General features: G+C 45.3%; 1 protein-coding gene across 1 annotated transcript in view; it reads right to left on the bottom strand.

The window, feature by feature from the left end:
- TBCD (tubulin folding cofactor D) overlaps positions 1 to 16,587 on the bottom strand; it is a 2,329,415-nt gene that overhangs the window by 1,921,708 nt on the left and 391,120 nt on the right. The window lies entirely within an intron of this gene.

The raw sequence follows: 16,587 nt of genomic DNA, 5'->3' as shown, positions 1-16,587 counted from the left end.
GACAAGTCCCAGAGGCCTGCAAGCCACCTCCCAGTACACGAAGAACCAACGTTTTTCACTCTCTCTGCATACTCATTCCACGATAAAGCGTAGATGGGCTGCCAAGTAGTAATCTAAAAGGTTGGAGCATTCCAGACGCCTTGATTTCTGTGGACCATACGCAGAGTATTGGTCATTTGCAGCTGCTTCCCTTTCCAGGTAGAGGATTGGAGATCCTGTTGCCTCTGTCGAATATGCTCCGCAGACATGGGGGTGGGGAGCGCTTGAAAAAGACAGAGCAACTGAGGAAGGATGTTCATTTTGACTTTGTGTACATGGCTCAGCCAAAAGACATACAACGCTTTCTACCGGCGCAGGTCCTCCAATATGGCCTTGTAGCAGCCAGCCAATTAGCCTGGGTACAATCTGCTAAGTGCTAGTAATAGTGAGGCGCACATATTGAAAAGAGTGGATCGCCCATTGGAAGGAAGCCAGTCCCTGCAATTTCGGGAGATGATGAGGCAGGTTGAGTGCCGGTGATTTGGCCATGTTGATTTTAGAGCCCAAGGCTACTTCAAACTCCTGCAGGTTCTGCACCACAGCTGGGAGAGTGGTCGCTGGTTCAGTCAGGGTTAAAAGAAGATCATCTGCATAAAGTAGATCCTTGTGTTCTCGGCCCCCAAACCGTATGCAATATCCTGTGCCTGGCAAAGGCGGATCGCCAACGGTTCCACTACCAAGGCAAAAAGTTGAGGGGACAAGGGGCAACCCTCTCAGGTGCAGCGCTGGAGCTCAATGGGTTTGATGAGTTGGCGATTCACCCGGATGGTAGTAGTCAGCGCGACATAGGAGGCCATCATTTTGCTAACCCTGTAGGGACCAAGCGCCATCTTGATAGGAACAGCTCTCAAGAAAGCCCAGCTGACCCTGTTGAATGCCTTCTTTGCATCTAAGGACAGGAGAAGGGCAGGGATGTTGTGCAAGTGAGGTTTTTCTACCAAGTAGGCAAGGCACCTGGTATTATCTGGGCCCTGCTGGTGTTGGATGAAACTCACCTGATCCAGCTCAATCAAGCCCGGCAGGTGTGGCAGCATCTTAGAGTACAGCTTGGCGTCTGTGTTCAATAATGCAATGGGCTGGTAAGAGGAGCAAAAAGTAAGGTCCTTACTAGATCAGGGGATCAATGAAAATTCATCCACGGCCAGTGCTGTGAGTGAGGAAATTAAATTAAACCGTGCAGGTGGTTTCTAAAGTAACGTTAAAAAAAAAACCTTGTAGAAAATTACCAGTAGACCACCTGGGACTGGGGTCTTCCACAACGAGAGTCCCCTAGAGCTTTTTTAAACTCCGCTGCCGTGAAAGTGGTCTCCAAATCCTGGGTTATCTACATGTCTAAGGGTGACCAAGGGCAGTCCTGAAGGTACGATTATATAGTAGCCTGATCATCACCCCACTACAGTAGAGTGTCTGGTAATAGGCCCTAAAGGCTTCCTGATTATCTGGTTTCTGAATCGCCCCTCTCGGGGTTCCCGTACGTAGTTTGATAATGAGTGAACGAGCATATTGATGGCACAGGCTATGGGCCAAAAGTGAACCAAACTTATCCCACATCATAATATTTTTGCTTAAGTGCTGGTAGGGACCATTCCACTTTATTAACCCGGTGAGCTCGTAGTTGGCCTTATAGTTGTACTGCTAGCTTCCGTTTATTGCACCCAGAAGGATTTTGCTTGTCGATGCCCTCCAGGGAGCGAATCACCTCAGTGTGATTCGTTTCAAATAAACACGCCTTTGCGCCCTTGCTATAGTAAGGAAGGAGATGACTCCCCGAATGGTCACCTTAAAACTGTCGCACAGTATGTGGAAAGGGGGGTCGGGCAGGGCATTGAGCTTGAAGTACTCCTCTATGGTGTCCTGAATAGTGGCTTTGTTCACCAGGTTCTGCAACATCTGTGGAGGGAGGCACTAGTGTGGAGGGGCACACGGGGACCCGCCAAGAGGGACCAGGTCAGTTCTATGTGGGCATGATCTGACATGGAGATGCCTGAACACTGCCGATTTAAGACCACGCAACAGGGGATGCGTAAAAAACCAACATACTAAATAATGCAATGGGATAAATGGACATGAGAGTAGAAAGAGTAGTACTGCACATCAGGGTGAAGATATCGCCAGGCGTCCACTGAGCTGGTGTTAGCAAATTCTCTCCTAAGCTGGCCCAAGACAGCCCCCGTGTCCTGAAAGTGGGTAGTGTTCCTAACAAGTGCCGGATCCCAAACTAAGTTGAAGCCCCCTTCTATCACAACCTTCCCTTTAGACACGCTCAGCTGGTCCTCAAAAACTGTCTGCAGAAAAGTTTCTTGAGCCTGGATCGAGGCATAAAGGTGGAGAAAGTCAGGGTAGATGGCCCTCTCTTAACGATCACCATCAAAAACTGTCCTACTGGATCCCCTTGCGGACAGGTCCTCACCCCACCAAGGAGCATCTAGGAGAGTGTACAAAATGAACAAGAAAAAGGAAATCAGTGCAACTAGGGAACCGGGCCCAAACTGGCAAGCCTCTCCATCAGCGGACAGATGCGAACCTCCATCAAACACCAACATGATGTCACCTCTGATGGAGTAAAGCCCCTAAGTTGAGAGGTGGAGACTGGAAATGAGGTCCAGAAGCTCTACACAATAGCATAGGGATGAGCAACCCATTCAATCCCTCAAAGTAGGTGACAGTGAGTTATAAACAGGTAAGCCCAGCTCCGAGGCCGTGGGCCCTGCAAAGGAAGGATTAAGATTAGCATGACAATGTGTTCCAACATCACAGGCCCAGTATCTGTTTGGCGTCAGTTATGGATCTTACCAGTCATTTGCCATTCCACTGGAAAAGATTTCCTAAGGAATGAGTCCACTGATACTCAAGTCCCTGCTCTCACAACTTTCCTGTGATCGGCTTAAAGTCTCTCTGCTTTTTGAGCATCAGAAGGGAAAGATCCTGGAAGACTTGCAGTGTGTGGCCACGGAAGACCAGGTCCGCCTTTCCCCTAGCTGCCCCTAGGATGGCTTTTTTCTCTTGGAAGAAATGAACTCTGCTTAAAATGTTATGAGTACAATCTGGATAGACAGCCATGGCTGCAATGCGAAGGGCTAGATCCAGGAGCAGGGGCTGGTCATCCAAGCCTCCGCGGATGGCCTGAAGCAAGTCCTTTGTGAAGGCCATGATGTCCTCCTCCTCTAACCCCGGGGGATTCCCCGAATGCAGATATGGTTTCTGTGGCTGAGGTTTTCTGATTCCTCTTGCTTGGCCTAGAGTTTAATCTGTTTGTCTTCCAAAGCTGCCATGCAGCACCAAAGCATTTCTTGGTCCTCTGTGCGAGCTTCCACTGTGAGCTCAATGTCATCCAACCTTGTGCCCACTTCTGTTACATCCCTGTGGGGGTCTTGCATGCAGCTTTTAAAGTCTGCCTTAAAGGAACCGATTTCAAGTTTGATATCGCTCAAAAACTTGTCCATGTAGTCCTGGGTGATAGACTGAGCTGCTGACGCCCCCATGGCTTGTGAGGATGAATCGCCCTTGTAGGTCATGACCGCCGCAGAGGATTTTGACCACATTGAAACAGGCCTATCTCTAGAGGACTTAACCCCTCTCCAGAGTAGTAGGAGAGCAAGAATGTTTGGGGTGAGGGGTGGGGCTCCGCTGCCACTCAGATCCAGCAGTCCCCAGACTGGTGAGGTCCGAAACCGGTGTGCAGGTCGCAGACTTCTGGTAGTCAACTGCCGGGGCCTAGACCATACGGGGTAACCAGTAGGTCCAAAAGGACCACAGAATACCAATAGGCAGACTTCAAACCGTTCCCCAGGGCAGCTACATCCGAGGCCTAACACCTCCAGTGCCCCAGAGCTTAGTAGTATGAGCGAGCAGAGTGATAATGCGTAAAAGAGAAGGGCTGCACAGCAACTCACATCCAGCAGTCCCCAAGTCGGTAAAGCCCCAATCCAGAGATGTAGAGTGACTTCTCCCGATATTCCATTGCCGGGGCCTCGGAACCAGATGGTGTGTCAGGTAAGTCCGGGAGGGGTGCAAATTACCTAGGGGCAGCCCTCAGTATGTACCACAGGGTCTCTAGGTTTGTGGACTGGTGGCTTGACAGCATCAAAGCACTGCAGGAGGTCCCCTCCCCCCCCCCCCCACTGGGCTCCGCGGCGTACAGGCTCCTCTGGGCCTTGTCCTAGTGCTTCTATATGGAGGCCTCACAATTGCCGCCACACCTCAGCGAGGCCCCCAGAGCCACTGGACTCGAGCAAAGATGTCCTCATGGGTGGTCCCTGCAAAGGGGGCCCCCAAGGAACACTGTTAAAATCCAGGGCCGGTGCCCCCACCTGGGCACGTCAAATTCAAAGGGGGGCTACCTGGTCCACTCTGGCTGCAGGCCCTACCAGATTACGCAGGGCACCCCGTCAGGCACAGGACAACCTCCTTTTGATCGCCTCGTCCGGGATCCCCATACGCCCTGTTTTCGCACTCACACTCACCAGGGGGTGGGCCCTCAGATGTAGGGGTCAACGGTTCCATCCAGCGTCCCAGGCTTAGAGCGTGTTGCAGGCAAGGCCGCTAGAGCTCATAGCGGGCTGATTGGAGAATGGTGACTCGCACCTCCGCGAGCCCGGCGGAATGCGTCGCCTCCGAGGGTCGCTGGGCTTATGCTCTGCCCTCTGCCAGGTGCCCCTGTTGTCAAGGTGAGCCTCATTCCCCATGCTGCAGGGGACACCACTGGAGACCGGATTTTAGTAGTTTGTACTGATGCATAACAAGATATGATGTGCTGACTATTTGCCAAACCGGTGTTTCTATGAACCACATGCCTATACTGAACCATGAGATAGGAAACACCTGCATATACTGTTTTTTCTTTGAAAACCAATAAAGAAATCTTTAACAAAAAATTTATACATTAGCAGCACACCTATAGCCGCACCTTAGAGTTTCATCGCAAACACTATGGCTGCATGATAAAAACAGAAGAAAAATGGAATGCACCATGATTAAAAAATAAGACCGTTCACGAAACAACCTGGAAGTACTAGTGACTATATAGCCAGAGAGATGCCCTGTACGACGGGTTGTGGGGCTGTGTGGAAATCAATTGAACCTAATTCACAATTCTAATTTCTCTTTATTAAGTATAACTGGTTTCTATAATACCCCAGTATTTCGCTCATTGGCACAAATATACCAAATGGAATGAAAACCACTAATTGAATGGATCCAGCTTTATGTTTTGGCAATTGCCTTCTAAAAAGTTCACTTGTCGAAACATATAGATAATAAACAAGCATTGGCATAGCCAATAGGTCTAGCCTTTGGGACCTTATAAGTGTTTAGCCATGCAACAGTTAATGTTGTTGCACCAAGGATATTGTGCTGGATAACTAAACACTTATAAGGTCCTAAAGGCGAGACCTATTGGCTATCCCAATGCTTGTTTTATCATGCCAGGCTCCGCGAAAGCCTTCTCTTGGTGTCTGTTTCACAGCAGTGGAAATTTCCACAGTTCCACTGATAAGTGGCGGTGGCGGGCGGGATGAGGAAGCGGAGATGCCACCGCTAGTGCTCGCTTCTGAAAACGTGCGCTACCTTTTCATACCTGCAAACACACAGAACCAGCGGCAATTTAATAATTCAGCACCCTCACATAAAGCATTCACATCGAGGGGAAGCAAAAGACGTCAATACGATGCTTAGAAACACCATTAACAGGCGGCTCATTTTAAAGACGTTTAGATTGCACAGCAAATGGCAGGGCTTTAAGTGGGATGAAAAAACTGGGGGGTCTCTCAAAGAGGTGTGGCCAATGTAGTTAAGGGTGTGGCTTAAAAACACGCAAACTAAAAATCTGGGTTTAGCATAGTGTGCCACCCCGACTTGTATTTTGCTGTTTCTGTCATTGCATCCAGATATAGGATACAACTAGTAACATCATACCTCCAACAAGTCAGGACTGTTGACTTTGTCAATGGTTGTTAATTGCATAAGATAAATAAGCAGCAACTATGGCTTGAATATTTTTGAAATAGCTTCCACTTAAAGCCCTGGTGACACCACGACAATGTTGCAGCTCCAGAGTGTAAAACAGGGAAGGGAAATCCAGAGAAAAAATGACTCTTTAAAGGATTTCCCTTCCCCTACAATACTCACCTGGCATTAAGTCATGCTGTAACTCTACACTAGTGAGCAGTGCAGTCAGTGCAGTCCAAAAAAAAAAAAGGGCCCGCTGTGTCAGGACACCAAACAGAGCCTGATAGAGACCCGTTTCGAGGCCCCCCTTAAAAAACTGCCGGTGCTCTGAACCGGTGACACCCGGCCCACTTAAAGCCCTGGCAAATGGGTACTTTACTCTGTAACAAGCGATGCATTTGCAGAGTACGAATGTCAGGGGGTGAGCGGGATGGGATGCAAGCGCTGTAAAACAGGCAAAGCCAACCATATGACGGGGTCCTATTTAGACACGCAGTCTGCGAGGGAGCCCACTTGGCCATAACTAAGCAATATTTACTTCTGGACTCGAGAAAGCGGCGCGAGAATGTGCTATGTTGTGAAGTATCTCCGCATGAAAGTCAAACCTGGCAGCACTGAAGAGCTTCACCTCGTTTAATGTGGGGCATAATACGTCACCAGCGAGACCTAAAAAACAAGCGGTCTTCACTTTTCAAGCACTCGCACGCGTGCTTGTGGCGGCATCCACCTTGCGGGAGCGAGCAGGGGACATGTGTTTGTATTTAACGTGACCGCGCCGCTGCTCGCTTCCGCAAGGTGGATGCCGCCACAAGCACCAGTGCGAGTGCTTGAAAAGTGAAGACCGATTGCTAAAGGCCCTCTCCTAGAGCAGCGCATGTGCGCTGCCTAGGCAAGACCTAAAAAGCAACATCAAGTCATAGATCGGACGTTTTGAAAAACCAACTTATAAGCAAGGCAATAAAAAGTACTCATTTTATCAGTTTTTTCTAGCAGAATCCAGAGCGGCTCACGCGCTGGAGTGCTGCATGCAATCATGAGAGGGCCAGTTAAGCTCTGTGTGATCAACTATGTTAAAACTTAAAGGAACAACAGCGGGCAGTAAACCTTCAGCAATGAGCAGCCCCCAACCATGTTACATTCACTTACAGAGATAGGCGTATTCAAAGTCCTGCAACATGAGGCGATTACTTCCATCAGTATAGAAGTGTTATAGGCCTAGCATATGAATGCATTCTAGATCAATCATGACCAATTACAACATGTAAACCCTTTGGATAAAATCTTGATATCTAAGGTACTTGCTATAGGTTCTTTGGTTTTTATCTCTAATTTGGACAACAACCCTTATACCGTTTTCTTGTAAAGGTCCTTTGGGTGATGTCATCAAGGTCAAGTGATGTTACTGCTTATGATGTCACCAAACATACCAATTATCGCTCCCAATTGAAAATATTTTGAGTTTTATCCCATACCAAGTTGATCAAAGTCCTTTAATTAGAGTGAAGGTATGAAGGATTACAGCAGAAGGATCACATTTTCAGTATTCTAATCACAGGGCTACCCTGCCAGTAAATACCTTACACATTTTAATGTCAGTTCAATCATCCCTCTAAGGAAAGAAATATAACTGACCAAGAAGATTAATAGGACGCCTAGGGGCAATAACCCAATTACTGCATTCTCTTCCTTCAAGTTACATCATGTTTGCTTGAATGGGGACACACATATGCTGATAGGTCTGATTTCATTCGCTAAATATAAATAATTACACCACCTAGAAATTATATTAGCCAACAGGGTACAGTTAATTACACAGGACTGTGTCAAATCCGGTTTTGCTGTTTTATAAAATAGGACAGTGCAAAGTACAAAGTCCCTTAGCAATCGTGCAAACATCACCACACCTGCCACCTCTGCACATAATCCGCCTAGGCTTGGCTCTTTAGAGAATTTGGGATCAACCTTAACCGGGAGACATATTCCCTCAGGTATAAACATTATCTGGAATAAACTGGTGACTCCCAAAATATTCTAAGCTTCCAACTAGACTGCATGTTTCTCACTACATTATCTGTTATTGTGCAGCAAAATAACATGATATGGCAGATAAGTGGAAATTGTGTTGGTGTCATCAAGTACAATCATGAGAGAAGATGTTGTTCTTTTATAACTTTGTTTTCAAATTGCTTATTTTAAATATTAAAAATGTCAGCGAGGAACGCACCAGCACTGTCACAGTTACTACAAATATTTCAGCACTCAGTTTTAATCAAAGGGAAATATGCCTTTGCAGAAATCAGATACACACATCATATATAACAATGTATTTTAGACACGGAGTACTTAAAAAAAAGTTATTTGCCGGTAACCATGTCTCTTCAATTGTGAAATGCTCTTTTGGACATCCCCTGCTACTTGGAATTCACTAAGTGAGCTCATTTTGTTTGAACAACTATGACTTGGTCAGAAAGTATACAGAATATAAACCATCGCAAAATAGCAAGCTATCCTGGAGCTATGTACAGCATTCCTTTTCTCTTTCGATACAACTCTGGGCTTATAAATACAGCCAATAACAAATCCTTCAAAAACATCGTAGTTTGTGTTTTAAAGCGCAATGGTTTAGCACCGCTTTCTGAATAGCTTAAGAGCGCAGGCCTACTCGGCTAAGCTACTGGTTTACATGATTGTTATGCTGGGCTAAAAAGACTATACATTCAAGGAAGGAGGCCAGTAACAGTTTACCCAAATCTGTGTATTTGACCAAAATAATTCTCCATAAACTCAGCCAGTAAATAATACTTGATAAAACAGGTAAATGGATGGAGGTTCTGAAATCAGATTCGATTATTAAGGAGACTGCTGGTTGTCAGATTTGATTATTAAGGAGACTGCTGGTTGAAATTTAGCCTCACAAGACCCCAAGCGCTTTTAATTTTGATCTCAGGGACAGAGGTTTGCTTGATCTTGTGCCCTCCGTTGCTGCATTTGCAGCAGCAGTTCTCGAGAGGTTTGCAAATTTTGACCTGCCTAATAAATTTTCATTATGCAGTTTGCTTTTAAATGAACAAGTTGCGATGCAAAGTATTAAGAACTAGGGCCATATGTATGAACCCATTTTACCACAGACACAGAATAGGTAAAACCCTTTGATACATTTGCCCCTTGGTCGCATTTAAATTGCATTCCAATTCACAGACTGGTCAATGTAAAAACTGCATATTCTTGGTTTCTGAATGGTAATATTATATACCATCCCTACCTTATAAAAAAGTCTTCTTTTTTAAAGTTACTGCTGATATTGTATACTGGTTCTTTCATAATTTCTGCTTTAACTTTTCATGTGTGCTTTATTAGCATTTAGACCGAGAAACAAATGAATTCTAAAACAGCACATGCTAGCGGTTAAGAAGGACTTCCCTCAGCCAGATCCCTTTTCCAGGCAAATGACATTCCTTTACTCACACACTGTCATTTAAACAAAGCCATGACGCTGATAATCAACTATGATACAAGCATCCAACATATGTGTACATACTTCAAATACATTGATAAAGATCGGATACTAAAAAGAGATACTTTAAAATCAAAGTTTCTTTCCTATACATTCCCATCTTACAAAGGTGTCCAACGTATTCCAGCCCGAGAATATGTTTAGTGTTTGCTAGCGAGATGTCAAATGGTTCACACTTCAGAGGATGGCTGTTTTTCCACTGCTTCTTTCCCGAGGCCACACCAATTTTGCTAATTTTAATGTTCAATATTTCTTCAAAAGGGACTACCTGGAGGCAAAAGCACTACAACGGCAATTTTCTAAGAAGAACAAAAAGGTGAAAGCGATTATAAGATACTTAGAGAAAAAAAAAAACTACTATCACTGCCTCCAGTCCTGAAGAAGAACTTAGCAGTGGATACAAGAAAAAGTTGTGAGGCACAGAATGTCTAAGTAATGAAAAATTTAATTTCTGAAACCTCACATTTTTACATAGAGAATCCTTTGAACATACAATTCTTAAACACGTCTTAGTAGAATCATCCACTGGCCCCACGTAAGAGTTGTTTGTTGAAGGTTTTTTGAAGTGCTCTAGGCTACTTGAGCATGATGGCATCTGTCACACACGCAGTGGGTGTGCCAGACCTTTCAACGGCAGCAAAACAAGGCTGTGGCTACACTTTAATTACAGCGATTCAAACTACACCTACAGACTGGGCGGACCCGGCTTCAGTGCTTTTGGAACCACGTATATGACCTCAAGTATGACATATGTGCCTGAAAGGGAAAAAAATAACCTGTACTACCCATGATTTAGTACTTGTGAAATTACCAAATGCTCCGGTTTTTCCCCTCAGACGATCGATGGGTCACAGACTGTCCTTTTACCTTTTATCTAAAACATGGTGCATCCAACAACTCAACCTGGGGGGCCCTCAGCACCACAGATAAGTTTCTCTAATAGGGTATATGTTTTGGTAACATCAGCAGGCCCTTGAGGTAGGGAGATAGCTAGGGGTGGCGGGGAAAGGTAGTCTTATTACCAGGCCATTTATTCCAGAGGGGAGGATCCCTTATGGCAGTGTCTCTTCAAATATGAGCGATGAACTCTGAATAAAGTGGAGGATCTTTCTGTGTCAATTTGGAGATCTGTCGCGGCAATGAGAGACGGTTTCCTGAGGTAAATAAACAGGACAGAACCGCAAGAGAACTGAAAACTAACAAGTAAGCTTTTAATAGAAAGTAAATATTTCTGTGGAAAAGCTTATGAAAGGATGTTACGATTACAGCAAAACAACAATTCGACTGGTCACCAATTGTGAGAGAAAATCTTTCACTCACCCTTCCAAAAAGTTGGGAGAGACATTTTTTGTTTGTTTTGCAATTCTCTTTATTCTCAAGCTGGAATTCTTCATGAAAAAAGTAAATCTGCCTTACCCGCACAGCAGCAGCAGGACTAACCTTAATCAAAGACTTGGTAGCCACTCGATAACATTCCCACTATAGTTCTACCATTTCAAAACAAACAATGGTCATACGTGGGTCAAAGATTTGGCGATACCATATTTGTGCTATATCGATGGGTTCTGAAACTGTTAACTGTCTAGCCTATTTAAGGAAAAGTGCACCAGCTAATCTTACCAGGATTCAATACATACACTGATGTGTTGGTACCTTAATGTTTTCATTTAAATAGTTGAAGTTACGAGTGTAGCGTGAAATGTAGTTTACCAGTATCTTTTTTCACACAAAGGCATACTTCATGTAATAAAATATGGCTACTAGAATCTTCTAGCTTAAGTAAAAAGAAGACCCACTGCTGCACTTTTTCTGGAACTGCTCTGAGAATTTGGAACTCTCTGCCGCTAGAGATTTGTGTGAATCCTTTAACTATAACTTTCAAGAAAGAAGCTAAACACTCTTTCATTAACAGATTCCTACCATAAAGTTCCTGACCAGGGTCTAATCCTGAACTGTCAGATACTGGGAGCAAAAGCTCTCCATGCTGCTGCTATCATTAACCATCATTAATGATAGATGTCGGTTTCTCATATTGGGTAGTCAGGGACAGTGTACTTGTATGTTCTTTTTGGTTTTCTGTTTTTTTCTGCTATACGTTATGTAACGGGGTGTGGGTTTTCTCTATGTACAGTGCTCTGAAACCCTTTTGTCATGTTTGCGATTTATAAAACTTTCTAAATAAAAATAAACCGCGCAGAATTACAGCAGGAGACTATTTCAAAATGAAAATGTCCCTCAGCATATCATTTTTTGTGAGAACCCTTCTCCAGTGCTTTAAAGCATGCACAAATGTCAAATACGAATTTTGCAAATTTCTAAAAAAAACAGAAATTTGGGAATGTCAGAGACGTGATTGAAATTTCACCAAGGCCTAGTTCCAACCTTTCAGTGGTCATCTTTTCTTTGTTAAATGCACTGTAAATTAGCCATAATTTTTTTTTTTTAATCTGTGCTTCTTCTGATCATGCCAAAGGATATGGTAAACACAATACCCTGGTATGCTCATGTGTAATCTATATTGGGTTATTAAATGCACCTACACTTGTTGATTTATTTCAAAGCTGACATCAATACTGGCAAAAGAGAACGTGTAAATTACTACTAGCAGCAGCTCCATGGCTGTAAATTTAAGACGTGAAAAATATTGAAAGCTTATCACGATAAAATAAATTGACTACTTGTAATTAAGATTAGGAAACTAATCTATTAACAGAGGATGCAAAAGACTCATTCTGTTCATCTTGACTTCGGGCCTTATAAAAAGTTTGGAAGTCAGTGAACCAACGTACCCGCGGTCATGGTCCGACCGCCGAGAGATCGGGGTTCTGACCGCCGTAATACTAAACGGCGGATTGCATTTGGAAAGACCACAACTGAACCGCTGACACTGCCAGCAAACCGCCCAGGTCGTGCTTGGGAAAAAGCAACTGCCATAGGGCGGTACAGGGGAGTTTAATTGCCGTCCGTATTAGGAGTTGGCATTTCGACAAGCTGACCACGGCAGTGGGACAGCCAGCTGCAATTCAGCAGAAACAAAGGATTTGGGGTGGGGACTCACCCCTCTCCTGTTCTTTCGGTCCGGGTTCTGTGTGTATCCCTTTCTTCATCTCCGCCCTTCACAGCAGCATCTTCATCCCGAGGATTATGACCTTGTTTGGGGCAAACTACAGGCGAGTCATTTTTTAACCATATACCCATTGCCTGGACTGCCCTTATATGGGCCAGACTCCGGCAACGGGTAGGTGGTATTTTTCCACATGTATCATGGATATGTGTGCATGTGACATATATGCAGTTGAAATGCTCACACAGGCATCTATATATATGGAAAAGTAATCACCACCACCGCAAGATCACGGCAGCCACACCTCAGGCACTGCGGAAACCTCGAAATATGGCGGTCGGGAGACCACTGGCGTTGCGGTCTTCTAGAGACCGTGGCAGCAGTGTTCAGGTAGTCAAACCGCCAAACTTGTAATCAGGTCCTATGAACATGTAAAGTCTGTGCTAGCAAATTATTGAAACTCAAGAAGGTAGGAAAATATCAGTGTGGGTATAAATCAAATTAACAATGTTTTTGTAGAAAGGACGGCGCGTTTTATACATTGGGGGCACGGTATACTCTCAAACAGGAGAAGGAAGCAGCAGAAACGCAAATTAATAATATCATGGCCATGCATGGCGTCGTATTAACTGATGAGAGAGGATAATCTCGAAGATGCTGGGGGTATAGGGGGCCTTGAGTGGTCACTGGAACTACCATCAGCCCCTTTCAAAGCTCAGTAGCTGGTCATGTACGCCCGGTAACCGGTTAAGTAACTCACTTTGAATTAACAGCACGACGCTGACCACTATGTCAAATTCTATCCAAAGTGTACGCCAAGCAATTAAGTTTATTATAATTATTCGCGTTTTTTTTAATTGACGTGATAGTTTAAAGAGAAATTCGTAGAAGGTATTTTAATGCATTTGGTGTACCGCAAACCGTGCAGCCTGCCAATGCAACCTGCTGCACTACACACCTGCTGCTAACAGGTGCATGAAGGTAGGAAGCCAAGCCCAGAGGTGGAATGAGGCTGGCGCATGTCTGAGCACGCCTCGTGACACAGCACCAGCAGCGAACTCAGTGCACTGCGTTCCCTGGCGGGAAGCGGCGCGAGCGGCACGGCGCTGCAGGCGAGGCATTTCCCACATGCACTGAGAAGCGCGTGGCGTCTGCTCTGTCCACAGAGGATCAAACAGAAAGAAAGACAGAGACCATTGATTTCTGGACAAAAATGGATTACCACACTATATAATAAAGCAAACTGGCGAAGGGAATTTTGCTATAACTGAGAATAATGTCAGACACACCCTTTGAAAAGTAAACTAAAACAAGTGCCTTTGTCCGTCACCACACCCCGGCCCGATGACGGATGACTGGTCTCCAAAGGACCAACCCTGCAGTGCTGTATACATGACACATATTTACAGCAAAAACACTGCCTTTGAACGACAGTGTTGCAATGGTAAACAGAACACGAAGTAGGGCAAAACGCGCTAGAAGCGAGCAGGTGCGAGCCCAGAGTCAAAACAACCCAGCTTAGGAAATGCAAGAAGCATCGTCCGCTTTTGCGACTGGGTGTTTGTTTATATTTTTTCAACATATACTTTATATAGATTATGTAGTATCTTCAGAGAACAATACGGGAAGCGGGTGTTTTGGATCACAATGAAGTGTCTGATCTGATGACTTGGCCTGCACCCACTCACACTCACTGTATCATCTCCCAGACTGCAACGGCAGCGTAGTAGATCACCTCCTCACAACGCTATCAGACTACTTTTACTAATGCAGAACCTACTAAACGCTCTTAAAGTCAAAATCAGTTGAGGGCGGCATTTGTCATGTGACAGAACTGCAGCTTTCTCAAACATTAAATCATGCTCCGGGACTTTAAGTGGGATGAAACAACTGGGGCGTGGCCGATGTAATTACGGACGTGGCTAAAAACACGTAGGCTAAACCTTTGTGCTTAGCTTAGTGTGCCGCCCGACTGGTGTTTTGCTACTTCTATGGTTGCATCCAGATATACAATACAACAAGCAACATCACACCTATAACAAGCCAGTACTATTGGTTTGGTCAATGCTTGTTTATTAGTTGCATAAGATAAATAAGCAACAACTATGGCTTCGATGCATTTTAATATTGAAAATGCTTCAGCTTTGAAATGGTGGAACTATGAAAGAAATATAAAGAGTGAGTCTCTTTGAAGTTACATCAAAGGCAGTAAAGGCTGGTACTGCTGCAGAGTTCAGATTTATTTTTTTCATCCCGAGGGTGAGGGCAAAAATGGAGAGCCCGATAGGGACCCGTCTCGGTTCCTGCTTTTTAGAACTGCCAGTGCTCAGCTCCGGCAAGACCCGGCATACCTAAAGCCCTGCATGCACACAAAATACAACAAAAGTTTATTCTTTTAACAAAAGTAAGTGTAGCACAGTGAATAACAATTACAAAGAAGCTACTCCGGTTCCCAACAGACTTTACATAGAAATCTTACAATATTTGGAAAAGTTAAATGAGCCAATCACCGGCATCAGTCTCTAAGGTGCATTACACTAGTCCTATTTAGTGGGGGTGGGGCGCTTGCCGAGGAAACTCATACTCCCAAAATGCAAGGGGGAAAAACAACGTCCCTACAAAACTGCATCATCACCCACTCAAACACCGTGCCCTGGAGGAAGACCTGCTCCATCAAACATTGGGAACTAACTGCACCAACCTCATTACTGCAGACCTATGAGGGAGAAATCCAAATACATCAACTAGAGGGCTCCTCAGCATGACCCTCCTTGAATCTCCAGGCAGACTACCTGTGTAAGAATACAAAGTACCTCATCGTCCCTCCCTCGCTTCTCTTCATTACAGACATGAGGCATTCCTGCCTCACCAGAAACCCATACCACGTGATTTGCAATCACCCATAAAAATCCACCTCCAACCTCGTGTTTTTAGGTCTCGGCTGGCGTTGGAGCGCGCATGCGCACCTCGCCTGCGAGAGCTATAGTGAACAAGTCAGTTTGGAGAAGGGGACACTAGCCCCGCCCCTCATTTCCATTGGGTAGCGTCAGCGTTTATGTTAAACGCTGGCTTCCCATTGGAAAGGAGGGTTTTTCGTTGCCTCCCTTTGGCTTTTTCCCAGACTGGCTCGCCTGATTCACGGCTGTCGTGAAGACTTTTCTTATCTGCTGGTTTATTTAACACGTGTTACAACAAACAAATGATGGACGGAATACTGACAATGCAGACATTCTCCCCCAGTCAAGAGATCTGGGTTAAATCCATCGTTCTTTTGCCCACTACGCCACCCCAGTTTAGACATGGCCATATGCAAATCAGTCTTGACCCTGTGCCTCATGGGAACAGTCCAGCCCGAACTGCCAAGCCATGTCTTCCCTGGACCGGAATCAAGCATCCTAGGACCGGTTTCTGGCTATCAGCCGTCATCAGCCAGGATAGCTTGACTCCAGTGGCGTAGTGAGCACGGGTCCCACGTCTGGGAATACCCATCCCACATAGGGCGAAAAGCGTTACAACAAACAAATGATGGACGGAATGCTGACAATGCAGACATTCTCCCCCAGTCAAGAGATCTGGGTTAAATCCATCGTTCTTTTGCCCACTACGCCACCCCAGTTTAGACATGGCCATATGCAAATCAGTCTTGACCCTGTGCCTCATGGGAACAGTCCAGCCCGAACTGCCAAGCCATGTCTTCCCTGGACCGGAATCAAGCATCCTAGGACCGGTTTCTGGCTATCAGCCGTCATCAGCCAGGATAGCTTGACTCCAGTGGCGTAGTGAGCACAGGTCCCACGTCAAGCAGATAAGAAAAGTCTTCACGACAGCTGTGAAGCAGGCATGGAACTCAGAGGCGCACGGGGTCACAGGGAGGACAAGGCAATGGCGAGCGCTTGTTGTTCGCATCTGTTTCAGTTACATGCTTTGATGCATGCAGTGTGTAATCCCAAGTCTTTTGCCTGGTTGTGCGCTACAAATTGGGGTGTAGCTGGCTGCAGTTGCCGCTGCCCTACAACTGAGTCGG

Source organism: Triturus cristatus, chromosome 7 (assembly GCF_964204655.1).
Source record: "Triturus cristatus chromosome 7, aTriCri1.1, whole genome shotgun sequence".
NCBI lineage: Eukaryota > Metazoa > Chordata > Amphibia > Caudata > Salamandridae > Triturus > Triturus cristatus.
Note: the sequence above shows the minus strand (reverse complement) of the source record. Positions and strands in the feature narration are given on the sequence as shown.